Genomic DNA, 27880 nt, shown 5'->3' with positions numbered 1-27880 from the left:
ACCCTGGCAGTATCAGTTGGTTCCAAAAGCACCTGCTTTCAGTTTAAAAGGTTCTGCCTATATTCCTAGATTAGCCTCAGAGCCATTGGAACCCAGCCAGGCAGTGCCTCTTCCTGAATGGTCTGGGTCCCAGCATTGCAGGATTCTTCCTCCCCATTTCCAAGTTCTTGGAGAGTTTATTCCAGGGGTGGTAGCTGCTTCCTACAGTTACAACCTCTGCTTTAGTCAGGGTTCTCTTTTTGTCCCTGCAGTCCTCCTGTTAGGGGAAGCACACTGGCTGAAACCGCCCACCCTGGCCAGGCACCACAGTAACCATTTGCATGAGCTGTTTTAAGACAGGAGGTCCTGGTAAGGAACAGGGAACTAATAAGCCTCCACCAACCAGCAGAGCTCGGGAAAGGTCAAAAGGAGACACCACCTGTCCGACCGCCTCCCAAAATCCTTCTCTCTGGCGTCCATCTTGGCTGAACAAGGCGAGCACCACCAGGAAGGACTCTGAGTCAAAATGATTGGCTAAGCACAACCCGGAAACTAATCCCATCACCATAAAACCCGAGACTGCAAGCCATGTGGCAGAGCTGTTCTCCTGGGTTCCCTTACCCTCCTGCTCTCCACCCAGGTGCCCTTTCCCAATAAAATCTCTTGCTTTGTCAGCAGATGTGTCTCCTCGGACAATTCATTTCCGAATGTTAGACAAGAGCCCAGTATCGGGCCCTGGAAGGGGTCCCCTTTCCTGCAACGCTCCCAACATTTCTTTAACCAACTTGCTACATTAAATTATTCTTGTTAAAATAACTAGTGCAGTTGACTGAGCTCCAAATGAAAAAAGCAGGAATGGCAAGTGTGAATACAGAGAAATTTAGACAATGCTGTTCCCGTTTGATGACTCCTTATCTGTGCTGCTGCTGCTGCTGCTAAGTCGCTTCAATCGTGGCTGACTCTGTGTGACCCCATAGACGGTAGCCCACCAGGCTCCCCCATCCCTGAGGTTCTCCAGGCAAGAACACTGGAGTGGGTTGTCATTTCCTTCTCCGTATCTGTAACTAATATTATATGTTTATAGAGCTAGAATGTCAAGTCCATCAGGCCCAAACTTGTTTGTTCACAGATGAATGCCCAGTGCTTAGAACACTGTATGGTACACAGCAAGTACTCAATTCAGTTTTTTATGGAATGAACGCCATGTGTGAACATTCAAGATGGACAAAGGTACATCAACTCCCAAAATCTCTCAGGAGGACTGATATATAGTTGGAAGCAATATTTTGACAAGGTGTTTGGGGTGAACTTTCTTGTTTATATATTGTCTGCGACTGCTTTCTCACTACAGCTGCAGAGTTGAGTAGCCACAACAGAGACTACACGGCTACAAAACTTAAAATACCTACTATGTGGTCTTTGAAGAAACAACTTGATGACTCCTGTCCGCAATATGAGATGGGGACAGGCTACTTGAAAGTCCAGAGAAGGAAACTGCAACCTCATACCCTCCTTCATCAGTACTGGGAGTCCCACAGGAGAGTTTTTTCACCTCACTAGCTACGTGAAAACATACAAGAGGCTTTCAGGGCAGATACAGTAAGAAGCTACTTCATTAAGTAAAGTCAAGCTATAGATTTTGATAAGTCTCTCTGACTGAGAGACTCTCTGACAGGGCATCAGAAACATCTTGCTAGCCCAAATGTCCTTTCTCACCAGTCCAGATCATGGGAGAAGAGGTCTATTTGTAGAGGGACAGGGCAAAAGAAAAGGGACGGGAATTCTGGGTATGCTGTTTTATTTCCCAATTGAGAAAATGCAAAACAGCCAGGAATTAACTCAGCATGTGATTCCATTACAGGGAATAAGATGAAAATTCTCACCCAGGAGCTATCAAATCCAAGTTTTGAGCACATTTTCTGCAGAGTACCACACATAGTCAGTTTCCTTGAGAACAGTTCCTTCTCTAATACTGCATAAGTAGAAGGAGCATGAGACGTTCCAGACTGTAAATCTCATTTTGCTAAGCCTTTCTACAGCAATTCCAGAGGTGCTCCTTCTCCTCCCACTAATATCATGTTATGATCAGAAAGTCTCAAGAGCAGACACTAATTTTCACAAATCCATATCTGTATTAAGAACTGAAAGACTGTGTCCCATTATTGATGAAAAAAGAAGACTAACGATGAGCAGAGTTCCCTAGCCTCATCTCATCACTGGACAGCAGCAGATCCAGCAGTAGCACCAGCTTTTTCTTCACAAAACGTGCCTAACTCAGCTTATTCAATAAACCACCTCTAAATAGTTTATTTACATTTATTGGTGTAGCTTATAAAGTGAACTTTATACATAGAACGCTACACCCCAAACTAGCAAGGGTGCTCTTTTCCGAGGAAGGGCACAGGGTGTGTGAGATTTTATTTTTATTATAACACCCAATGATTTTAATTCTGTACCAAAGGGATAAACTACTTTTTCAAATAAATAATTTTCTCCAGAAAACCTTTCCTGATTTCCTAAATCAGGATTCAGCAGACTACAGTCCATTGGACATATCTACCCACCAGCCAATTTTTGTAAATAAAGTTTTACTGGAATACAGCCACATCTATCCTTTTACAAATGTCAACGCTGCTTTCACTTTACAGCTGATAAGCGCTGAGTGGTTCCAATCAAGAATGTAAGGAGCAGGAGTCTAAAATATTTACTATATGGTCCTGAAGAGAAAGTATCTGCTAACCTAAAATCTACATCAGCATTCCACTCCTAGCTTAATCTTTATCACTGAAGTCCATCATTTTTCCTCACAGCATCTCTCAAAGTGCGACTGATGACTTATCTGTGTGATCTGTCAATGTCTGGGCATCCCAAGAAACCATAATGGCCTCAAAGGCACATACCAGGCCTGATGGCTTCACCAATGCATCCTTTATGACTGGTCAGTCCTGGTGTGTACAAAGCACTTTATAAGTATTGGCAGAGTGATAACAGTTTATTAGATATAAAGACCACAGATAAAATGATCTCAACCTAAAACTAGGGCCACCAAACTGCCTTCCTCGGAGACAACAATAGTTCTTGTGACGCTAAATTAGACAAGGTCAGGCACCTTCTGAGCTAAGCCATTTCCTTCTCCAAGCAGTTCAGTAGTCATGTTGTTAGAGTGATCCAATTTTCAGTTTACATGCCCACCATTTATCTCTAAGACTACAATGGTGAAAAGTTTCTTTCTACATTTTGCCATGTATTACCTACAAATGGCAATTCAAACAAACACAGACTCTACAAGGAAGATGTACCTCAGAGTACATTGATTTAACACCTACTATGGGTCAGGCATGCTTAGACATAGAGGAAGGTGACTAAAATCAAGGACTTTGCAAAGACCTGCTTTTGAGCCCTTGCCCTACCATGCTGATGACCATGACCACTAACAGGAAGTGACCACAGGAGATAACTGTCCCAGTACATAAATTTAGAAACAGCAAGGTAGGAAGAGGCTTATCCCCAACTTCAGGTGAAAACCTGAAGCACAGAAGACTAGACATGTTTCCAAGGTCTCAAGAATTCTAACCAAATTTTTGGAGCTCATGAGGTTAATCACTATCCTGTCAGGTTATCATCTGTCATCAATGAGATCCTCCCCTTGAACTATGAATCATAGTGCCTAACACAAAGAAGACATTCAATAAATGCTTTTACTATTATAACTATTATATTGCCATAAACATCAACAGTCAATAAAAGAATCTGTTTGGTTCTCCATAGATGTAATGGATGTGTACAAAAATGCTTCATAATTCTTCACAAATACAAATTTGAGTTGTATAGTTTTGCTTTTCCATTGCTGTCATTCCTAGAACCCATAAGTGTAAAGAGATGAATGTACAGGTACCACATTCTTTAATTAATAAGCTTAAGCCAGACACCAAAAAGCAAGAACAAATTAATAATGAAAAGTTAAATGTTTTTAAGGTTATTCAAAAGGACATGATTATGTTTTTCTGGTTGTTTTACAGGCTGATTCAGGTAAAATTTCTCTAATTCCATGCTAGATGGAGTACTGACTACCAAGATGTATCCATTAAATATTTATTATATCAATATTCAAAAACACTGCAATACACTGCAATCAATTTCTGAAGTGAAGTCATTTACACAGAGGTCAAACCTTTAAAATACAGAAACAGCAAATGAATTTTGCATGTTTTCATAAAGCAAGTTCTAAACCAAAATCCATATGACTCCTTCACTATATATTTGATTTCCTCATGTCCTGTAACCTATGGAACAGTGTAAATCCCCAAGTATACATGAAATTAAGGACATATTCCATAATGAAATGCCAGGAAAACATTTAGTTGTAATAGTGAAAGTTGTAATCAGTATCAGTTAAAAAACAATGCTTCCTATCAGTGTCAACAACTTTTCCTGGCAATAGTAAAGCCTAAACTTGTCTAGGGCTTCCCTGGTAGCTCAGTTAGTAAAGAAATCACCTGCAATGTGGGAGACCTGGGTTTGATCCCTGGGTTGGGAAGATTCACTGAAGGAGGGCATGGCAACCCACTCCAGTATTCTTGCCTGGAGAATCCCCATGAACAGAGGAGCCTGGCGGGCTACAGGACATGGGGTCGTAAAGAGTTGGACACAACTGAGCACTAAGCATGGCACAGCACAAACCTGTCTAGGCAAATACACAAAAATAAGACGTCAATAGATGTTTAACACTCTAGGTAGAATGGGAGGAGCCTTCAAAGGAAATGCTGTATAAATGTGGTTCTTACTCATTGCGCTTCCCTTCCTTAAAGGATGGAATTCTCTCCAGTATCTACCTCACTTTGTCGATAACATCATCAAATATTTTAATATTTTTTTATTTTTTTCATATTTTGTCAAGAAATTATCATTGTTTTACATTTTATCTGTTAGTCCAATACTAGCTACTCCATTACTGGATGAAGTGTCTATTCTATAACCATGGTGTTCAGAAGAGGACAAAGTTTCAGACGTGGTCTGAACAATATGGAACAGAGAAGAAACCCCACATCTCCATCCTGGACATCCTGGACATCCTAAATTATGTAAGCCTTCTTTTGTATCCAGAGAGACCCTGAGTCATCTCATCAGTCAATTTTGGTGCTCAGTGTATCATTAAAAGCTCTTTGGTACGTTTTTCAATTCTTGACTTCAGGACCACTATCATCATCAAGGTTCTGTAGGCCTGTGAGCAGATGTCAAAAACTCTAGCCTAAACAAAATGAACTATTATTTCTCTTAGTTTCTTCTCTTCTTTTCATTCTAACTGACTATACTCAATAATTTGCTCCTCAATATGAATAAAAATTTCAGTGGTATTTTAGTCACAAGAGTCAAAAAACAGTTGCCTAGATAGAATCTAACTCAACTGAGACAGGCTAACTACTCGCTGGCTAATTATCCCTGTAACTAAATTAGGCTTCAATCTTTGGGTTAACACAAGTAATTTCTTAATCTTACCCCTACCAACATCATGCCAGTAAACTTGACAGGACACAGTGGCAGGAAAATGGTATTTGTCACATCTGCTTTGCTCAGGAGTCTACTGGAACTCAGCCCAGACGATACCCACGTCCCAATTCAAACCAAACTTCTCTGAGAGTGTGTACATGTGTATATACCATACCAACCTATCTTCCTCTTCACTTGGTTCCTGGCTTTACCACTTTATATATATCCAACTGCTGGGGCTTCCCTGGTGGTTCCATGGTGAAGAATCCACCTAACAGTGCACGAGACATGTTTGATCCATGGGTCGGGAAAATCCCCTAGAGAAGGAAATGGCAACCCACTCCAGTATTCTTGTCTAGGAAATTTCGTGGACAGATGGGCCTGGCAGCCTACAGTCCACGGGGTCATAAAGAGTCAGACATGACTTAGTGACTAAACAACAATTCAACCTCTAAGCCTTTATTTACTCAACCATAAAACAGGAATAATAAAAAAGGATTAACAAGAGAATAAAATTAGTTACTATATAAAGTGCTTAGAACAGTGCCTGTTGTGTAATGAGAGCTCAGAAAATATTAGCTGTTACCACTTATTATTACTGAGATTTTTGTAACATAGGCAACACTGCTACCAACACCATGCTGAAGAGCCAACAAAGGAGGTAACCATGGCATTAGTACACATGGGGGCAACCTTCACAACACACCAGTAACTGTGCAAAAGAAGTGGGAATTGTGGCAGAACCATCATTCTTAAAAATCTCATATCAAACTCCTGCCTTGGATAGGCTTTGCACCAATTCTAAATGTATTAGACCTCTTTCCTGCCTCTTAAGCCCAAAAACTGTGAACTGTGAATGAAGCATACAAAACTCAAAGACAGGCAACTGAGCAGTGGGAAAAGGAGCATATTTACATTGTGTGTATCAGACACAAGTTAAAAAAAAAAAAAAAAGCTGAGTTCTCAGAGAAGAGTGATTCACTGGTGACACACATTCAGACTCAGACTACAAACTCTCTCTTGGCAGTTGCTCAAATCTTAGTTCAGTTCTTTTTCACTTTAGCTGGGCCACCTGCACTCAGCCTCCTACATGTATCCTTCAGGGGGAACCTTCTGATTTGGACAGTTTATGCACAGGATCCAGGACTCACCCCTTGTCTCTCTCCTATTCAGGATACCTCATCCCCAACTTTCTAGATGCTATGGTTATCCCTAACTCTGTTCTCTGCTTCTTCAGAGCAGAAAGACTAGAGGTTTTCTATTGGGAGTTTTACATATCACTGTGACCTGCTACGGGGCTTCCCTGGTGGCTCAGATGGTAAAGAATCCACCAGCAATGAGGGAGGACCTGGGTTTGACCCCTGAATTGGAGTGACCTGTTATGAAGAAAAATCTTGGAAGTAAAAACTGGGAATATAGTATGCTTGTCCCTTCCAATTTCAATTCTCTTCTGGGATCCCCCTGCTTTTCTTCACTCTCCAGAACATTCAAGTTCTTTGTTTTTGCATTTTTTCCAGAATATATAGTCAGTTGCTATGGAAAGTTCAGTCTGTTAAGAGCTTTGTTTTTGTTGTTCAGTCAGCTGCGTCCAACTCTTTGTGACCCCAGAGACTGCAGCACACAAGACTTCCATATTCTTCACTATCTCCTGGAATTTGCTCAACTTACGTCCGTAGAGTTGATGTTGCCAGCCAACCATCTCATCCTCTGTTGCCCCCTTCTCCTCCTGCCCTTCATCTTTCCCAGCATCAGGGTCTTTTCCAATGAGTTGGCTCTTTGCATCAGGTGGCCAAAGCTAGGAGCTTACATGGCCATGCTATAAGTAGAGACTGTCTGATACATATGCAGGAGGAATTCAAGCAGAGATAGTGTTTATGAGTTCATGTTATTAAAACAGGAAAGAGTCCTCATCTTAAGAAAGGAGTCACTTCTAAAAACAAACTCCAAAGAAGTGAACAAAGACTAATCAAGGAGTAAGTCCAGTACCTTGTTCTGAGGTGCACACACGGAGAAGTGGACGGCCTGAGTGATCTGAGCACACAAAGGAAGCAATGTAATACAGAGAGCTAACAGCAAAGGGAAAGATCGTCATCCAAATAGGGAGAAAAATGACACTGCGAGGCAGAAACTGAGGAAAAAAGAAAAAAAACCAATCAGCTGATAGGGCAACTTACTCAATAGGTCATAAAGAAGGATACACACATTTAGACCTAAGATAACCAATATCAGGACCAGGAATGGCAAAGGGCCTGCTAACTGGCCAAAGAGAGATATCTGCTTGGTATGCTATGTGAAAAAAGCCCCAAGGGCTTTGTCTGGACCCACCAGAATAATGTCATGATTGATTACTGATGTTTGCCACAGGAAGAAAAGGGAAGCAATACAGTCACACGTATTCACAAACCAAGATCAAGAATAAGGTTATGGAACTTGAGAAGAGTAAGATGGGACAGATTCGTCAACATCATCATTATTAATAACACTGAGTATCTTCAATATGCCCACATGATGCTTAGAGTAATTCAAATTTAAGTGAAATTAAAAAGGGATATCAGACAGGCTAAAATAAAAAAGTGCCTTGAATCTTAATAAGCCTACAGTACATGAACTGCCTCTAATTAGATTCAGGAATATGACTCCTTTTGAAACCAACCAAGAAAAAAAACACTTATTCAGAAGATTTCAATGAAAAATTAATAACCACTTGGTTCCACTTTATCATGCACAGACCTCAATGGTAGATTTTAAAAAATGCAAGTACAGTCTGTCTTAGAGAAATTATACTCATGAGTCCTTCAAGAGTTAGGACATTTTAATCAATAAGGTGCAAGGGCAATTTACTGACTTACATAGTGAACAAAATACTTACTATTCAAAATGAGTGAAGTATACCACCGAATTGTTAAGGGTTTCTATAACCAATAATACTAAATTAACAAACAAAAGAGCAAGCAAAACCTGCACTCCAACTTGGTTTTCAAGTTCTAGTTAACCAACTCTTTATCTGGATAATGGTTATTAGAAGTTATTTGGCCTTACATCTGCCCTTTTGAAGACGTGACTTGGCTGATAAATAATTAATTAATGTAAATATAATTACTAAAGGGGCACATCAACGCCTCTGATTTCTGGTCCATTTAGCTTCCCCTCACGCCATTTTATGACTTGCTGTGCTGTACTTAGTAGCTCAGATGTGTCCAACTCTTGTGTGACCCCAGGGACTGTAGCCCACCACGCTCCTCTGTCCATGGGGATTCTCCAGCCAAGAACACTAGAGTGGGTTGCCACTACCTTATCCGGGGAGCTTCCCAACCCAGGGATTGAACCCAGGTCTCCCACATTGCAGGAGGATTCTTTACCGTCTGAGCCCCCAGGGAAGACCAAGAATACTGGAGTGGGTAGCCTATCCCTTCTCCAGGGGAACTTCTGACCGAGGAATCAAACCGGGATCTCCTGCATAACAGGCGGATTCTTTAACAGCCGAGCTACCAGGGACACTCTAAGACTGCTAAGGAGGAAGATGAAGCAGAGTAATTAAGAGTATAAGTCTCACAACTGAAAGAGTACCAGAAAAATAAGTAGTATGGAAACTGATCGGCAGAAACAGTGAGATGAGGATTTTCTAGGGTATTGATAACCTTCTATTTTGGTCCAGGGAGTGATATTCACTTTATAATTACAAATTAAACTACACATATACTGTACAGATTTGTTTTCAGTATTTTATGCTATATTTCACAACTGTAAAAATCTTTTAAATAAAAGTGAATTCAAATCTAGACTCTTTACCATTTACACGTTGGGTGAATTTAGGCAAACTAACCCATCGAAGTTTCAGTTTTCTCTTTTGTAAAATAAGGATAATGGCAGATAATGATAATGATAGTACATACTTCATGATATTGCTGTGTCAAGTAGAAAACACAATTAGAGTGCTTAACCTGGCACTTAGTGGGCCCTATAAAGGCTGGGCTATCTCTGCAAAGGCTCAGAAACTGCCTCCCGCATCACTGCTTATTGCTAGGCTGACAAACATCAATATATTTCCAGTTGGTAGTAACACTTGACCTTTTCCCTCTCAGTGGACAGTACACAGCTTTTCACATTGTCTTGGGGTAGCAGAGAGCTGAAAGTAAATGTAACCCTTTTACTGTGGCTATGAGCTCCAGCAACTGGAGATGCCCTCACAGCCTAGGAATGGGAAGGCTTGGAAATGGATACTTGAAACATAACTCGGGATCAAGAAGAACCACGAACACTTTGCAGTCTGACAGATAAAGAGGGTTCACATCCTAACTCAGCCACTCACCAGCAGTCTGGCCATAGCAGACACTGTAAGTGACTTCCAGTACCTTTTCTAAATCATTCAGTAGTCCCAGCCAGAGATGGGAATCCCACCTCTACAGCTTCAGCAATGAGTATGTAACCCAATTCTCCCCATAAACATATGAAACCTGAAACATATGAAACATATGAAGCCTGATGGGAGGGTTACGTAAAGAATGTCCTCCCTTCAGAAAAATGACAAAAAGAGAACATCTCTATACTTTCTCTGGAAAAATCTCTCTCTCCCAGAAATGCGAAAGTCACCTTGCTTTCAAAAGGTAAAACCAGTGCCAACACCCTCACAGCAGAGAAAAGCAAAGATCCTGGAGTCTCAATAACATACATAAGACACTGAAATCCACAAACCTGAGGCACAACCTACTGTGGAGTTCCTGATAATTGCGATAAAAAATTATTACTTAGGTCAGTTTGAGTCAAGACTTTTTTACATGCAGCCAAAAGTATTCTAACTTCAGATTTAGGAATTTCAGTTTCCTCATCTAGAAATTGGGTTATTAATGCTGAGTTTGCCCAGTTGTGGAAAGCTTAAGGGAAAAAAAATAAAAAAGAGATCAAAAGCAATTAGGACAATGCCTGGTAATTATTAAATATCCAATAAATGATCCTTTTTTTTTCAAGACACACTATCAAAATGAATTCTTATGAAAGGTATTAAGATATTTATTTTCCTTTATTCAAATATTCATAAAACAGACCAAAGAGTGTTTTCTTTCCTATACAGGGCTAAAATAGACTCTACAAATCTCCAGATCACTAATTCTCAAACATTAATGAGATAAACATTAATACATTGCAGATTTTTGAATTTTAACTATAGATTATATACATGAGGACCCAGGAATCAGCATTCTAAACAAGTATCCCAGGTGATCCTGATACAAATGATCTAAGAATCACACTTGAACCTTTCCACTTGACTCTTCAAACAGCCTCCTAACTCAGGACTATCTCTATACCTTTTTGGCTGCAGTTTACTCTCCATCCAATAGTCAACGTGATACTTCAAAAACTGAAATCTAATCACCTTGCACCACAACCTTCATTTGTGAAACTCAATTAAAACACTGACCCGAGCTACACGACATGCAATAACCTTCACTCCCTCCCTCTTCCCAATTATTTATAATACAGTAAGACCCTGAGATATATCCATCCAGTTACAAGAATTCAACTTAATGAGGAGTTTCATATAATAAATCTGGTTCAACTGACATGGCATTTATTTCTAAGGATCATTTTTGGTACCTCATCCTTGTGAGCAGCCAAAAGCTGAAACATCATGCAAGTAGCCTTCTATCCGTACACCTGATATAAGTGTGCTCATGGGTGGTGGTTCGTAATACATACTAATGATCTCATGTATCACTTGCGTTGTTTTCATTGACTTTTGTCTGTATGCTTTATGATTTTCTTGAATGGAGCTTGCATTAAACTTTCAATTACATAAACACTGAGTATCAATGAATACTTGCTAAAAAGAATATTAAGTGCACATCGCTTCATGGCAAATAGATGGGGAAACAATGCAAACAGTGAGAGGCTGTTTTCTTGGGATCCAAAATCACCACAGACGTTGACTGCAAACATGAAAAGACAGGGAAGCCGGGCGTGCTGCAATCCATGGGGTTGCAAAGAGTTGGACATGACTGAGTGACTGAACAACAACAAATATACAGGTAAACAAAGGCTGAAGGTGTTCAGAGAACAGATGCATCACAGAGCAAACAGTGAAAGGACACCCTCGTGCTATGTCGTGTCATCATTAGTTCAGTTGCTCAGTTGTGTGTGACTCTTTGCGACCCCATGGACTGCAGCACGCCAGGCTCTGCTGTCCATCACCAACTCCCAGAGCTTGCTCAAACTCATATTCATTGAGTTGATCATACCATCCAACCATCTCACCCTCTACTGTCCCCTTCTCCTTCAGCCTTCAATCGTTCCCAGCATCAGGGTCTTTTCCAATGAGTCAGTTCTTCCTATCAGGTGACCAAAGTATTAGAGCTTCAGCTTCAACATCAGTCCTTCCAATGAATAGTCAAAATTGATTTCCTTTAGGATAGACTGGTTTGATCTCCTTGCTGTCCAAGGAATTCTCAAGAGTCTTCTCCAACATCACAGTTCAAAAGCATCAATTCTTCAATGTTCAGCTTTCTTTATGCTCCAACTCTCACATCCATACATGACTACTGGAAAAACCATAGCTTTGCACAGATGGACCTTTGTTGGTAAAGTAATATCTCTGCTTTTTAACATGCTGTCTAAGTTAGTCATAGCTTTTCTTACAAGGAGCAAGCATCTTTTAATTTCATGGCTGCAGTCACCATTTGCAGTGATTTTGGAGCTCAAGAAAATAAAATCTATCACTGTTCCCACTGTTTTCCCACCTATTTGCATTGAAGTGATGGGACGGGATGCCAAGATCTTAATTTTTTGAATGCTGAGTTTTAAGTCAGCTTTTTCACTCCCCTTTCACTTTTATCAAGAGGCTCTCTAGTTCCTCTTCACTTTCTGCAATAAGGGTGGTGTCATCTGCATGTCTGAGGTTACTGATATTTCTCCCTGCAATCTTGATTCCAGCTTGTGCTTCATCCAGCTCGGCATTTCGCATGATGTAACTTTGCATATAAATTAAATAAGCAAAGTGATAATATACAGCCTTGACGTGCTCCTTTCCCAATTTGGAACCAGTCTGTTGTTCCATGTCCGGTTCTAATTGTTGCTTCTTGACCTGCATACATATTTCTCAGGTGGCAGGTCACGGGGTCTTGTATTCCCATCTCTTGAGGAGTTTTCCACAGTTTGTTATGATCCACACAGTCAAAGGTTTTAGCGTAGTTAATGAAGCAGATGTTTTCCTGGAATTCTCTTGCTTTTTCTATGATGCAACAGATGTTGGCAATTTGATCTCTGGTCCCTCTGCCTTTTCTAAATCCAGCTTGAACATCTGGAAGTTCTCAGTTCATGTACTGTTGAAGCCCTGCTTGGAGAATTTTGAGCATTAGTTTGCTAGCGTGTGAGATGAGTGCAACTGTGCAATAGTTTGAACATTCTTTGGCATTGCCTTTCTTTGGGATTGGAATAAAAACTGAACTTTTCCAGTTGAGTGGCCACTACTGACTTTAATTCCTAAAGAAACTGTGTCCATTTTAACAGGGCTTAGTATTGTTTAGCATAAAATAGTATTAATTTTATAAGTCAAGGATGCACTCAAAACTTTTCCTATTGAAATCAGGAGTCAAAAACTATATTCTTGACTCATAAGAATTTAAAACTTGTCTTAGGTCATTTTCAGAAAAAAATTTCTTCCTAAGACAGAGGAAGATCATAGTGTTTATTTTAGGGAAGATGAAAAAGATGTACAATCTCTGTAGTATCAAACAGCCTGAAACAATGAGAAGTTATTTCCCATCTATTAAAAAAATCTAATTAACATATTTGATGTTGGTCAAGCAATTAAAAAACCATACATTCACATATATTCTATGTTGGTTTTCTTATTCTGAAAGGAGGCTAGTATTTTGTTAAGAATAAATTAGGTAATTCACACAAAGTGCTTAGACTAGGATGTAGCATATAACATACAATAAAGTGCCAATAAATAGGAGCCACTATTATTGCTGTTATTACTAATCACCACAGAAAGGGTGTAAATTTGTAAAGCATTTCTGGAGGACAATTTGATAAAACATCTTAAGAATTTATTTGATTAATAAACAGAAATTTATGTTTAAGAATATTCATCACAACATTAAAAGAGTGGAACATCAAAAATAACATCAATGCCCACGAATAAGCAAATAGCAAACTAGATGAGGAAATCTATGTGAACACAACTTCTTTTTCTCCAAAACCTCTGGCATCAGAAATAACATCTGCAAAAATTCTTGATACATAGGTTAGTACCTGTGATTTTATGCAAAATGGGAGAGAAATTACAAAACAAAATTATCTAACCAGTATGACTCTAACTTTGTTTAGAAGATTCATGTATGTACATAAGGCATATGGGTACAAAAATAATGAAAAGGTACCCACTACTGCTCACAATGGCTTTCTCTAGGGCATAGTTAATTGCAGGGATCTTTATGGCCTTTCAACATTTTTCTGTGGCTTCCCAAGATTTTTTTTAGAAAAAGTGGCAACTGAAATTTTCTTATGCAGAAATAATATTTAAAATATCTGATATAAAAAAAATTGATATATATAGGTTTTCTCCAAGCCTATGCTTTATATCAATCATTTCATGTCAGCAACTTGATACCTTCAAAATATTACTTAACTGTCAAAAAAGTTTTCTTTAAATCTTCTCAGATTCCTAGCAGAACTGAAGTTTGATATGAAGCCAACTGTTAGCTGTCAAGCTAGAAGACATCTAATTTTGAGATGGTTAATAAGAACCTGAATAGACTAGTCACAGAATAAACCAGAAGTGTTGGGCAAAGAGGCACAAAATATCCAGATGACAAAATAATAATAATAAAAAAAAAAAGATTTCCCTGAAATAATTTTCATACCTAAACAAATGACATATTTTTGAAAAGACAAGATTTTTGGCTCTACTATTCCCCTCAAATAGTTTCTTATCTTGTTGTCATTCACTCCTTCATTTTATGCCACAAAATAAATTAAAATGTGAGTAACACATAAATTTTGGACACTATATACAAAGCTAAGATTCTAACAACCACCACCACCACCAAAAGCAGAATCAAATATTTTGTCCTCTGTAAAGCTGACCTCACATTAGAACCAAAAACTTTTCCAACTATGCCCACATTTATGTACAATATTGCCATTTAATACAATAAATTTTAATGTACTGAAAAACACACTAATAAATATGAATAATATTAAAGCATTCAACTACGGGTATAGCACCAAGCTTCCAAGCCTTGAAAATTAAGATCAGATATTAAACTATCAACTTCTCCATTACAATCTATTCCAAATCACATTGATTAAAGAGTTCCTCAGGTAAAAGAGTGAAGTAATTGGTTTTCCACATGTGGAGAGGGAAGGGGAGAATGGCTGGAAGCAATATCTGATTATTCTCTCAATTAAATTTTTATTGGTTATTCATGGGCACTTTTTTATTAACTAAGGAACAGAATTAGTCTCTCAAGTTTCCAAGTTCTGATGATGATTTCCAGACACCCACACTTTCTCCTGGACAATTTAAAGTGACTAATTATTCATCAGAAGCAGAAAACTCCTTCCTTTCAAGTAAGTGTAAGCTTCTGTTAACCAGAAATGGGACACATTCATTCTTAAGAACTTCCGTGTGCTAGACGCTGAAAATACGAAGATTAAAGAGGCTCGGCCACTGGAGGTGGGTGGGAGAAAAGTTAACAGTGAGAAACAGAAAACATAACAAGAAGTAACATTGGGCTAAATGTTAAAAGACAATAGAGATGTTAGGAAATGGCATTTCCAGCACAGCAAACATTATACATAAAAATATGAGGACATCCAGGTCTAATGTTTGACGGGACCTCACAGTTCAGTGTCATATGAACATGAGCTTGGGTTTGTATGTGAGTCCACATACAGGAGGAGAAAGAGGATGAGGCTCATGGTGAGTCAGGAGAGGAAACGAGAATGTGGCCCATACATACCATGGGACCAAGATTACTTTCTACAACAGGCTTCTGGTGATTCAGAGATCAACAGAATGATCAACAGAATGGATTCTTACTTTCCAAACTGGTCAGTTACAGCATTTATCTTAAGTTATTTAGCTTGCTACTTTAAGAAAGTATACTATATAATCAAACCTTATAACATCCTTATATGTAAAATGATATATTAAGAAAATGTTCAACTTATTAAACTTTTAAAAACAAAATGCATTATTTTTATAATTCATAACAGAACAACTAGTACTACTAATACCATCACCATCATTTACTGAGCACTCACTATTGTACTCTTAAGTCTTAACCTTTTAAGTGTTTATAACCTCCTTGTTCTATTTCCTCAGTAGACACAAAAGGAAAATAAAGTTCTGAAAGTTCAAACTACCTGCCTAAGAACACACAGTTAGTTAGGCCAGGGTTAGAAGTCTACCTGTAGCTGCTGTTGTTGTTCAGCTGCTAAGTCATGTTCCACTCTTTGCAACCCCATGGACTGCAGTATGCCAGGCTTCCCTGTCCTTCACTATCTCCTGGAGTTGGCTCAAACTCATTTCCATTGAGTTGGTGATGTTATCCAACCATCTCATCCTCTGTCGCACCCTTCTCCTCCTGCCTTCAATCTTTCCCAGCATCAAAGTCTTTGACCATCAGGTGGCCAAAATACTGGAGCTTCAGCTTCAGCATCAATCCTTCCAGTGAATATTCAGAGTTGATTTCCTTTAAGATTGACAGGTCTGATCTCCTTGTAGTTGAAGGGACTCTCAAGACTCTTCTCTAGCACCACAATTCAAAAGCATCAATTCTTTGGCACTCACTCTTCTTTATGGTCCAACTCTCATACCCATATATGACTTCTGTTTATTTGCCTTTCTATTACTTAATTTTTATTTTTTCCCCTACTTTACTGAGGTCTAACTGATGAATAAAATTGCAAGATACTTAAGTATATGATAATCTGATGTATGCATACTTTCTGAAAGGATTAACATCAAGTTAATTAACATACCCATGTCAATCTCCTTATATATTTACTATCCTCTTCTATTTTTTGGTAAGAAAATTTAAGTTCTACTCTCTCAGCAAATTTCAAACATACAGTAGGGTTATCAATTATGGTCACGGGGTTATAATTAGATATTCAGATTATATTCATGTTAAAACTGAAAGTTTGTACCCTTTTACCAACCTCTTCCTATTTCCCCCACACTCAGCCTCAAGCTATGGCTTAACCCACCAAACTATGAATACTTTCTTAGAGTCTTTAGTTACAGTACTTGCTACTGAAAATGAATAAAAACAAAGGCTTTAAAATACCAATTTGATTTCATATAACAGTCATATTCTCAGAGAAGGCAATGGCACCCCATTCCAGTACTCTTGCCTGGAAAATCCCATGGATGGAGGAGCCTGGTAGGCTGCGGTCCTTGGGGTCACCAAGACTTGGACACGACTGAGCGACTTCACTTTCACTTTTCACTTTCACGCATTTGAGAAGGAAACGGCAACCCACTCCAGTGTTCATGCCTGGAGAATCCCAGGGGCGGGGTAGCCTGGTGGGCTGACGTCTATGGGGTCGCACAGAGTCGGACATGACTGAAGTGACTTAGCAGCAACAGTCACATCCTAGTGTAAAAGAAAAAAAAAAAAAACAGATTTCTGTTCTTGGTGACCATAAACAAGCTTTCATTGCTCATATAAAATGGCAATGGCTTCAGATCAGTTCAGTTGCTCAGTGTGTTCATACTCCATTAAGTATCCTTCATTTTTCTATGATACTAGCCCAGGAACTTCACACCTCAAAATGTTCTTGTCTTACTTTCTTTGCTTAAATTTCATCTACTGTTCAGTTCAGTCACTCAGTCGTGTCCAACTCTTTGCAACCCCATGAAGTGCAGCACACCAGGCTTCCTTGTCCATCACCAACTCCCTGAGCTTACTCAAACTCACGTCCTCAAGTCAGTGATGCCATCCAACCATCTCATCCTCTGCCGTCCCCTTCTCCTCCTGCTTTCAATGTTTCCCAGCATCAGGGTCTTCTCCAATGAGTCAGTTCTTCCCATCAAGTGGCCAAAGTACTGAAGCTTCTGCATCAGTCCTTCCAATGATTATTCAGGACTGACTGCTTTGATCTCCCTGCAGTCCAAGGGACTCTCAAGTCTTCTCCAACACCACAGTTCAAAGCATCAATTTTTCGGCACTCAGTTTTCTTTATGAGCTAACTCTAGTTACATGTATCCATACATGACTACTGGAAAAGCATCGGTTTGACTATATGGACCTTTGCTGGCAACGTCCAGCAACGTCCAGCTGGTAATGTCTCTCCTTTTTAAAATGTTTTCTAGGTTGGTCATAGCTTTTCTTCCAAGGAGTAAGCGTCTTTTAATTTCATGGCTTCAGTCACCATCTGCACTGATTTTGAAGCCCAAGAAAATAAAGTCTCTTGCTATTTCCACTGCTTCCCCATCTATTTACCATGAAGTGAAGGGACTGGATGCCATGATTTTCTGTACTAGAACTGAATCATTTTCAAGGTTCCTACAGTCCTAAGATTCTGTAAAACACTGTCGAAGTAGAATTACAAGATTGTGTGGGGTTCTATAAAGAGTCAATGAAAACTGGAGTTTCCAGCAATATTTTCCCTAAGAGAACCAGGGAAAGGAAGTTGAAACAAATCTGTTGTCATCACACCACCTGAACCCATTTCAATGATTTTTATTTGATCAACAGGTTATAAATGTTACCAAGACCATCACTAATGGATACATTCTCCAGGTTCCGGTGGTCTATCACACTACAAAACTATAGGAAGAAAGCTTCTAAACAGAAAATATATAAACTGACTTCACCAAAATACCAAGTTTTTAAGGTAACATCTTTTTAATGCAGGTGGATAGATGAGCACCGCCAGGGTTCTTTAGCCCAGAGCTCATGGGAATATTAAGCACAAACGTAAAACATTTCTTTCCAGCATCTCAAATGGTCTTAAACTAAACAATGTCATCTAAAGACACAAACAACTGACTTTACATCATAAACAAAATTTATCCAAACACCTAAATACATTTACTTCACTGGCATTAGAAACTGTAAGTGCCCTGGAATGGGAGTCATAAGACAAGGGTTCAAGTTCCCACTTTGAGCAAGGCAGTGTAACTGGTCTCCCACATTTAACTTCTATGCAATTCAGCTGCTTTATCAACTGCAAGAGATATCAAAAATACCTAAGTTCCAAATTCCAGAAAAAATTACAGAGATAGGAAACAGATTTCAGGATGCCAGGAATTAGGCATCATAGAGTGGGGGGTGGGAGGGTTAAGGAAGATTATAAAAGATTTGGACAAGGAAGATCTCTGTGAGGATGACACAGTTCTGTGTCTTGATTGTGGTAGTGGTTACAAAAACTTACCATGTGATATAATGCCATGCAGCTACACACAAGCTTTATATCAGTATCAAATTCCTGGTTTTAGGAGCAAACTTCTAATTAAAGAAGATGTAATATCATAGATGTATTAACACTATGGGATCTCTATGTATTGTCTTTGCAATTTCTTGTGAATCTATACTTACTTTAAAACAAAATGTTTAAGAAAGAAGACTTCTAAGAAACTTTTCAGTATTGAGTAAAATTGGTAACTAAAATCCATCTTGCCAATTAGGCAAGAAGGGTTAAGTCATCCTTCAATCTTCTTTTCAAAATGTTTCCAGAATCCTACCACTCCTTATCATCTATATCCAACACTCTGGGGGTCCAAGTCATCTTCATTTCTCTGAATTATTTTCTGGTCTCCCTGCTCACAGGCTTCCCTTGTAGCTCAGCTGATACAGAATCCACCTGCAATGTGGGAGACCTGGGTATGATCCCTACTCACACACAGTATATGCTTTTCACAGAAAAAGGACCTTCTTTAGGTCTCCTGAAAAGCTAAGTCTAACCTTTAAAAGATTTCACTTATGAGTAAAAACTAAAGTCTTAAACACTCCCTAAAAGTCCTTCCAGACATGTAATACTCTTGACTCTGCCTGTAACGGCTTGAATAGTGGTCCCATCTGCAACATCCACATCCAAGAACCTCTGAATATGACCTTCTTTGGAAAAAGGATCTTTGCAGATTTGATTACAACACAGATTTGCAGAAGAAATTATCCTGGATTACCCAGGTGAGTCATAATTCAAATGATGAGTTTCCTTGTAAGAGAAAAAAGCTAAGATGGTAGTCAGGAGAAGAGGAAAAAGCCCCATGAAGATGGTGGGGAAGACTGAAACTACACAGATATAAGTCAAGGAATGCCTGGAGTCATCAGCAGCTAGAAGGGGCAAGAAATGATTCTCCTCTAGAACCCTTAGAGAGAGCAAATTCTGCCAACACCTAGATTCAGAACTTCTGAACTTCTGACCTCCAGAAATCTAAAGAGGAAAAAAAAAAATTTCTGAACTCAGAAACTACCTCATTGGTGGTAGTTTATGACAGTTCTGTCCATCTCACCAAGCTCCTCTCTCTCCCAAGATAAACTGGCTACTTGTTACTCAAACATGCTAGGAACATGACCCCATCTGAGGGTCTCTGCACCTGCCCCTTCCCTACCTGGAACACTCTCCTCCCGGACTTCTCCACAGCTCTCCCACCTTCAGATCTTTGCTCAACTACCACCTTATCAATGACGACCTCACTGACAGTCCTAACTAAGGGTGCAACACCATTACCCACACTCAGTCTCTTCTCTGCCCTATTTTTCTCAATAGCACATGCTGTCATCTAGCTCGCCATACATGTTCTTTGTTTAATGTATCTCTTTCTCCACTAGAAAGGCGGCAGAGATTTTTCATCTGTTCTGTTCTGTTATATCCCTGGTCACTAAAATTGTTCCTAAATGATAGCAGGTACTTGAATATTACTTGCTCAATGAATAAACTAAAGACAGATGAACTAAAAATGACATGTTGTTCTCTGTCATTATAGTACCTTGCAAACCCAACTTCCTTGATTTTTGCTACAGCTCATTACCAGAAGTATACTTGTTTTTTTAAGCCTACTATCTATGTAGGCTTTACGCAAATACTTGAACTTCACCTCAAGCAATTATATAAAAGTACATGTTTAGAATGAGAGATACATTTTTCAATTATAAATTGCATTTATAATTGAGCATTTAGAATGTTCACCAAAGTATCCCAAGTATCAGCCTTGGTGTCACCAACTGTCTGTATATCACATCAAGGCAAATGTTGGCCTTTCCTCTGGACCCCCCTACCCCCGTTCACCACACCCAGTGTAATTCGGGGGTCACAAGGAATGAGGAGCCCTGTCAATATGCTTAAGTTTGAGAGAAATCTCAGAAGTGAGAGTAGCAGCCAAGGAACACTGCCCTCTGTTCCCTCCTCTTCATAGGCACAAAGTGAAAGATCACAATAAGCCCTTTCTGTGTGCAGCTCTTCACCATCCACCAACACTCGCCATTTCCATTTTGACTTTCACAACTGCCCTTGAAGTCAGACTAACTATCCCAATTTTATAAATGAGGTAAACTGATTTGCCCAAGGTCCTATGTGGGATTTTAGCTAATATTTTTTGAGCTCTGTACTAGTTCAGGTTCACGAACTTAAGCTAACAAATACATACAAACACAGTGTGCTTCAACACAACAAAAGAGTCCTCTTTGCTAAAGTCAGTTCTGGGAGGGCAAACAGATAGGGAGGGAATTCTTAGCCACAAGAGCTCAGAAACCTAGGTGACAGAGGTCCTGCCATCTTGACCACAGGGCTTCCAAATTACAACATCACCATTTCAGTCAACAGGAAGGCACAAGAGCATAAAGGAACCATACAAGAATTCATCATAAACTAGACTGGCTCACACCTCTAGGCATATTCCACTGGTCTAGAGTTCAGTCACAGGACTATGTCCAGCTGCAAGGCAGGCTGAGAAACACAGTACAGCCATGCATCTGGAGAAAAGGAGAGATAGCTTCAGTTAAGAGATAATAATTCTGACATGAGTGTTTTTTCTGCATCAAGACTCTCCTCTGTGTGCTTGTTAACATGTTAGAAAAGAAATATATGTCAATTACTTATGAAGCCCATAATTTCAAGGGTATTACTGCTTAAGGTGCAGCTTAACTGTGGATTTAATTAAAAAAAAAAAAACAATAAACAGATTTACCAGAAAAATAGTAAATCCATATACTGTTATTTAAACATCATGAAAACCCCAGAGACAAGTTCAACTGTTATACTAGCCAACATGAGGAAATCAAGACACAAAGGCTTAAACCAAATGTAAAAGACACAAGGTCACTGTTTCACAGGTCACTTACATACTATTGGTGCCCCACCCATGGCTTCAGATTCCTCCACCATTTCTGCACACAGACTCTGTGTGCTCACTTCCAGCAGTCAAACCCTGTGGTCCTCTGCCATGGGGTACTGAAGCCAACTTGCCAATGGACCTGAAGACCCAGAAATGCCTGGGAATTTGCATCCTGATGGGAGGGATAAGGGTGTGTAAATACTCCAGCTCTTCTTCCCCTAATGGTAACAACTCTGAGGTTGTCATGTACTTTCTCCACAGTTGCCTTGTAGAAATAAAGAAGTTATCTTCTGGTGACTCAGCTGAGTAACACCCTTCTCAGCTTTCTCCTCTTACTGGTTCATCTTCCCCAATTCTTCCAGATTGCCCTAGGAATACCTTCCCCCAAAATCACTATCACATGAATCCTTTTCTCAGAATCTGTTACCAAGAAACACAAACTAAGAGAAATCCATGGGTTACACTGATTCAGAGTTCCCCAAATGACAATCACTCATACACAATCCTTGCCATAGTCACAGAACACTAATACTATTATCAATTTCTTTATGTGGCTAGTTTTAAGATAAAGAACTTTATTTTAAAAGGTCACTGTATATCACTATCTACTCTGCTTGTATTATAAGAAGGTGATGCCAGTACAATTTAAAAATAAAAGAAATTCAATTCTGGTCAGTTTAGGCAGAAAGTCTTTAGCTGAAGATCTTAAAAAAACACACTGGCACAGAACTAAATAATTCTCCTTGACAAAATCTTAAGGTTTCAAAGATATTTAAAAGAAAGTAATTTCCTCACTATGTGACTCATTGGTATCTGACAACAGGATGTCCCCAAGTTACTTGGTCTTGTGTAGTGCCAGCGGTATGCACCTATATCTAGAGAAGTGTTGCTTTAGTAGCCACTTTGCAAACTGTGTATGTATCCAGCACATACCATAAGTCATGGTACATGATCAATATATAAAAATATTAAACAGCTTTATGAGTAAACTGAGTCTTAAGGAAGCTGAATGTCTTACCTAAAGTCACACACTTGATCAATGGGCCAGAAACAGACACAATTAACCTTTCCTTTCCATGCCATCTGCCAGCAACTACAATCAAGAAATTCATTCCTAAAAACCCACTGTTGATGTTTCCTAGATGACTTCATCAATGGCAGTAAATCAATACAAGTATATAGATTTTCACTCTCTTATAATGTCTGTTTCCCCCATTCTTCCCAAAACTCTTTGAGATGTTTGTGGAACATATTTGCAGGCTGATTTTCATCCACTATCTTCCTTTCAGCATAATGATACTGACTTTTCATTACTCTCCTATTATGAATACTGCTATTATTCCTTTTTTTCTTTCATTGTAACCCTCAGAACTGATTTCACTTTTAAGTTCATTACTGTTCATTTATAATCAGCATTTGATTACATGCTGATTATTCTCAGATTTCAACTTTATACTAGTGAAGAGAAACAGTACTTGGCGTTATGCTTCTGATTACAAAATCAGTTGGATTAAGGTATGTAACTGTTTTTTAAAACGTCTGTAACACAAGTTTTAAAATGTAGTTTTTTTGTTTAACCTTGGATGAGCTATCTCAATAAAAAGAATATTTAAAAACTGGGTGAGCTCAAAAAATAATGAGCTTTATTGTTATTTTATTTTAACCAAAATGAAAAATACCAGAATTGACACATCTGAGTAAGTAAGGCTGTGCATTTATTCCAATTTCTTGCTACTATTCAAGGTATTTCTAGAACTTTTATTTGGAATGTGGTATCAAAGCCTGTGCCCCATACCTAAAACATTCTTTTCTTCTTCCTTTAAATTGACTTCACTTTCAGAAATAATCAGAGCTTCTCAAACCCAACACCAGTGAATAGAACAGTGGGAAGCAGTATTTTGGTACTGTTAGGGGAAGCACACTGGCTGAAACCGCCCACCCTGGCCAGGCACCACAGTAACCATTTGCATGAGCTGTTTTAGGACAGGAGGTCCTGGTAAGGAACAGGGAACTAATAAGCCTCCACCAACAAGAAGAGCTCGGGAAAGGTTAAAAGGAGACACCACCTGTCTGACCGCCTCCCAGAATCCTTCTCTCTGGCATTAATCTTGGCTGAACAAGGGGTGCACCACCAGGAAGGACTCTGAGTCAGAATGATTGGCTAAGCACAACCCGGAAACTAATCCCATCACCATAAAACCCGAGACTGCAAGTCATGTGACAGAGCTGTTCTCCTGGGTTCCCTTACCCTCCTGCTCTCCACCCGGGTGCCCTTTCCCAATAAAATCTCTTGCTTTGTCAGCAGATGTGTCTCCTCAGACAATTCATTTCCAAGTGTTAGACAAGACCCAGTTTTGGGCCCTGAAAGGGATCCCCTTTCCTGCAATAGTACCACAACAAGCATATGAAACCTATTAAAGCAAGACAATTTATGGCCGTAGTTTATGGACTAGCTTCCCAACCAGCAATAAAAGAAGATGTACCCCTCTAGGATAAGCTCAGAGATTCCAAAAATGTCTAGGTGAAAAAGTTTAAGATGAGCCAAGCAGCAATGTACACCACATAATACCAAGAGGCACAGTATTCCCTTCGTAGAGTTGCCATAACAAAGCACCACGGCCTGGGTGGCTTAAACAAGAAAAATGCATTGTCTCACAGTTCTGGAAACCATAAGTCTGACATCAAGCGTTGATTTCAGTGTTGGTTCCGTCTGACACTATGGGGGAGAATCTCTAACTATGCCTCTCAGCTGGGTTATATTGATTAGCTAGTAATCTCTGGTGTTCCTCAGCTTGTAGAAGCATCACCCTTTTCTCTTTTTTTGTATTCAGATAGTAATGTCCCTGTCTGCATTTGTGAGTCTAAAAGGCCCCTTTTTATAAGGACACTAGTCCTGATTAGGACCCACCCTAATGACCTCCTTTCAACTTATTTATCTCCAGAAACAACCTTTTTCCAAATAAAGTCACATTCTGAAGTACTAGTAGTGAGGCCTTCAAGGTATGAATTTTGGAGAAGACACAATTCAATGAATAACAGGCACAACTGAAGAGACCCAATGTGAGTGGCATAGCAAGCAGCTGTGCAGAACAAAAGCTATGACTACAGGGAAGCTGTTTAAAAACTCTGAACCAAGGTTTGTTGCATTTTAAAGTGGGCTTAGTGAAGGCAGTAAGAGTGCCGACCTCCTAGGGGGCTGTGAGGACTCAAGGAGATGACTCTCTTCATGAGCATACCACCAGGCCGGGCCTAAGGAATGTGCTCGAGAAATGGCAAGTGTCTATATCTACCTGGGCTAACTTCAGATCATCCAGCAGACGCCATCCACAGCCACCATGTAGCTGAGTCCAAGAGAAGCAGGACAGCTGTGTAGCCAGAGAGACTTGGGGAGTGCTTGTAACACCAAACATCTCTCACTCTAATTGTCCACGTACCACTGATCTCCACCACGTGAGTCTATATGTTTCTTAAAGATGGTAGCAGTTTCATATGCTCAAGCTTCCTACCAACCTACTATCTTCTGGGCCTAACAATGTATCTATTAGGAATTAAATAAATACCTGACATAAGGATAAATGACTATGAAAATTTAATGAAATATCAACCTTAACAGACATTTTGCCCAGATATGGGAAGATGGAAATAACCCAAGTGTCTGTTGATGAAGCAATATAAACAAAATGTTATTCATACACACACTGTAAGTATACTGTGGAGCATGGTACCAAGTTCAAAGGACAAAAATCTCTGGAACTGACTGAGCCCCAGAGCAACTGTTGCCATGAGCCTCCAGATCTTAACTGGACAGTTTCCCGACCCAATGTTAGGTAAAATATCCATCCTATTATCCACCCTAGAGCATCCTAACCAATCACCTAATGCCAGCCTTCCAGTAGAAATTTTCTGTCTTGAGGCTGTAAAAATTGGCTACCAGCCCACAAAAGGAGCCGGCTCTTCCATGAGCCAGCCCACTGTTATAACAGTGCCTCCCACTCTAATAAAATATTCTCCTCTTATTCTGCCTCATGTTTGGAAATTCTTTTCCAATCCACACACAGACCATGACATACACATACATACAGAAGCAACCCAAGTGCCCACTGATGAAGCAACATAAACAAAATGTCATATATACATATACACATATATTAACCACCCTTAAAAAGGAAGAAAAATGACACACGTCATTGAACCCAAGTTTGTGTGACCAATGCACAACGAGGCGAAACAAACCAAAACATTGGAGTTCAAAGTAAAGAAAGGTTTATGGCAAGGGTCAAGCAAGAAGGATGAGTGGCTTATACTCAAAAGATCTAAATTCCTCAATGGTTTTCAGGGAAGTAATTTTAAAGGCTACATTTGAGGTGATGGCTTCAGGGTGTATCTTTTTGACTGGTTAGTGGTGTGGTAAGAACAGTATTCCAGGAATCTCATTCATCAACCTTCTGGTTTCAACCAGTCTAGGGTCTCAGTACATATCTGCCCCCCTCCACCTAAGTTTATATGTTCGTTGTTCAGTCATTCAGTAGTGTCTGGCTCTTTGCGACCCCATGGACTGCAGCATGCCAGGCTTCCCTGTCCTTCACCATCTCCCGGAGCTTGCTCAAACTCACATCCATTGAGTCGGTGATGCCATTCCATCATCTTGTCCTCTGTTGTCCCCTTTGCCCCCTGCCTTCAATCTTTCCTAGAATAAGGGTCTTTTCTAATAAGTCATCTCTTTACATCAGGTGGCCAAAGTAGTGGAGCTTCAGCTTCAATATCAGTCCTTCCAATGAATATTCAAGACTGATTTTCTTTAGGAAGGACTGGTTGGATCTCCTTGCAGTCCAAGGGACTCTCAAGAGTCTTCTCCAACAGCACAGTTCAAAAGCATCAATTCTTCAGTGCTCAGCTTTCTTTACAGTTCAACTCTCACATCCATACATGACTACTGGAAAGACCATAGCCTTGACTAGACAGACCTTTATTGGCAAAGTAATGTCTCTGCTTTTTAATATGCTGTCTAGGTTGGTCATAACTTTCCTTCCTGCCTGCCTTTCTTTAGGATTGGAATAGAAACTGACCTTTTCCAGTCCTATGGCCACTGCTGAGTTTTCAAATTTGCTTACATATTGAGTGCAGCACTTTCACAGCATCATCTTTCAGGATTTGAAGTAGCTCAACTGGAATTCCATCACCTCCACTAGCTTTGTTCGTAGTGATGCTTCCTAAGGCCCACTTGACCTTACATTCTAGGATGTCTGGCTCTAGGTGAGTGATCACACCATCGTGATTATCTGTGTCATGAAGATCTTTTTTGTACAGTTCTTCTGTGTATTCTTGCCACCTCTTCTCAGTATCTTCTGCTTCTGTTAGGTCCATACCATTTCTGTCTTTTACTGAGCCCATCTTTGCATGAAATGTTCCCTTGGTATCTCTAATTTTCTTGAAGAGATCTCTGGTCTTTCCCATTCTATTGTTTTCCTCTATTTCTTTGCACTGATCAGTGAGGAAGGCTTTCTTATCTCTCCTTGCTATTTCTTGGAACTCTGCATTCAAATGGATATATCTTTCCTTTTCTCCTTTGCTTTTCACTTCTCTTCTTTTCACAGCTACTCGTAAGGCCTCCTCAGACAGCCATTTTGCTTTTTTGCATTTCTTTTTCTTGGAATGCAAAATGGAATGGAATATTACTCGGCTGTTAAAAAGAATGCCTTTGAATCAGTTCAAATGAGGTGGATAAAACTGGAGCCTATATACAGAGTGAAGTAAGTCAGAAAGAAAAACACCAATACAGTATATTAACACATATATATGGAATTTAGAAAAATGGTAATGATGACCTTATATGTGAGACAGCAAAAGAGACAAAAATATAAAGAACAGACTTTTGGACTCTGTGAGAGAAGGCGAGGATGGGATGATTTGAGAGAACAGCACTGAAACATGTATATTACCATATGTGAAAGAGATGACCAGTCTAAGTTCGATACATGAAACAGGACACTTAAAGCCAGTGCACTGGGACAACTCAGAGGGATGGGATGGGGAGGGAGGTGGGAGGGGCGTCTGGGATGGAGGACACATGTACACCTGTGGCTGATTCATGTCAATGTATGGCAAAACCCACCCCAATATTATAAA

General features: G+C 39.6%; 1 protein-coding gene across 1 annotated transcript in view; it reads right to left on the bottom strand.

Annotated features, from left to right (window-relative positions):
- SUCLG2 (succinate-CoA ligase GDP-forming subunit beta) overlaps window positions 1-27880 on the bottom strand; it is a 264516-nt gene that overhangs the window by 220578 nt on the left and 16058 nt on the right. The gene's annotated exons all lie outside the window — the stretch shown is intronic.

Source organism: Muntiacus reevesi, chromosome 4, assembly GCF_963930625.1.
Source record: "Muntiacus reevesi chromosome 4, mMunRee1.1, whole genome shotgun sequence".
Lineage (NCBI taxonomy): Eukaryota > Metazoa > Chordata > Mammalia > Artiodactyla > Cervidae > Muntiacus > Muntiacus reevesi.
Note: the sequence above shows the minus strand (reverse complement) of the source record. Positions and strands in the feature narration are given on the sequence as shown.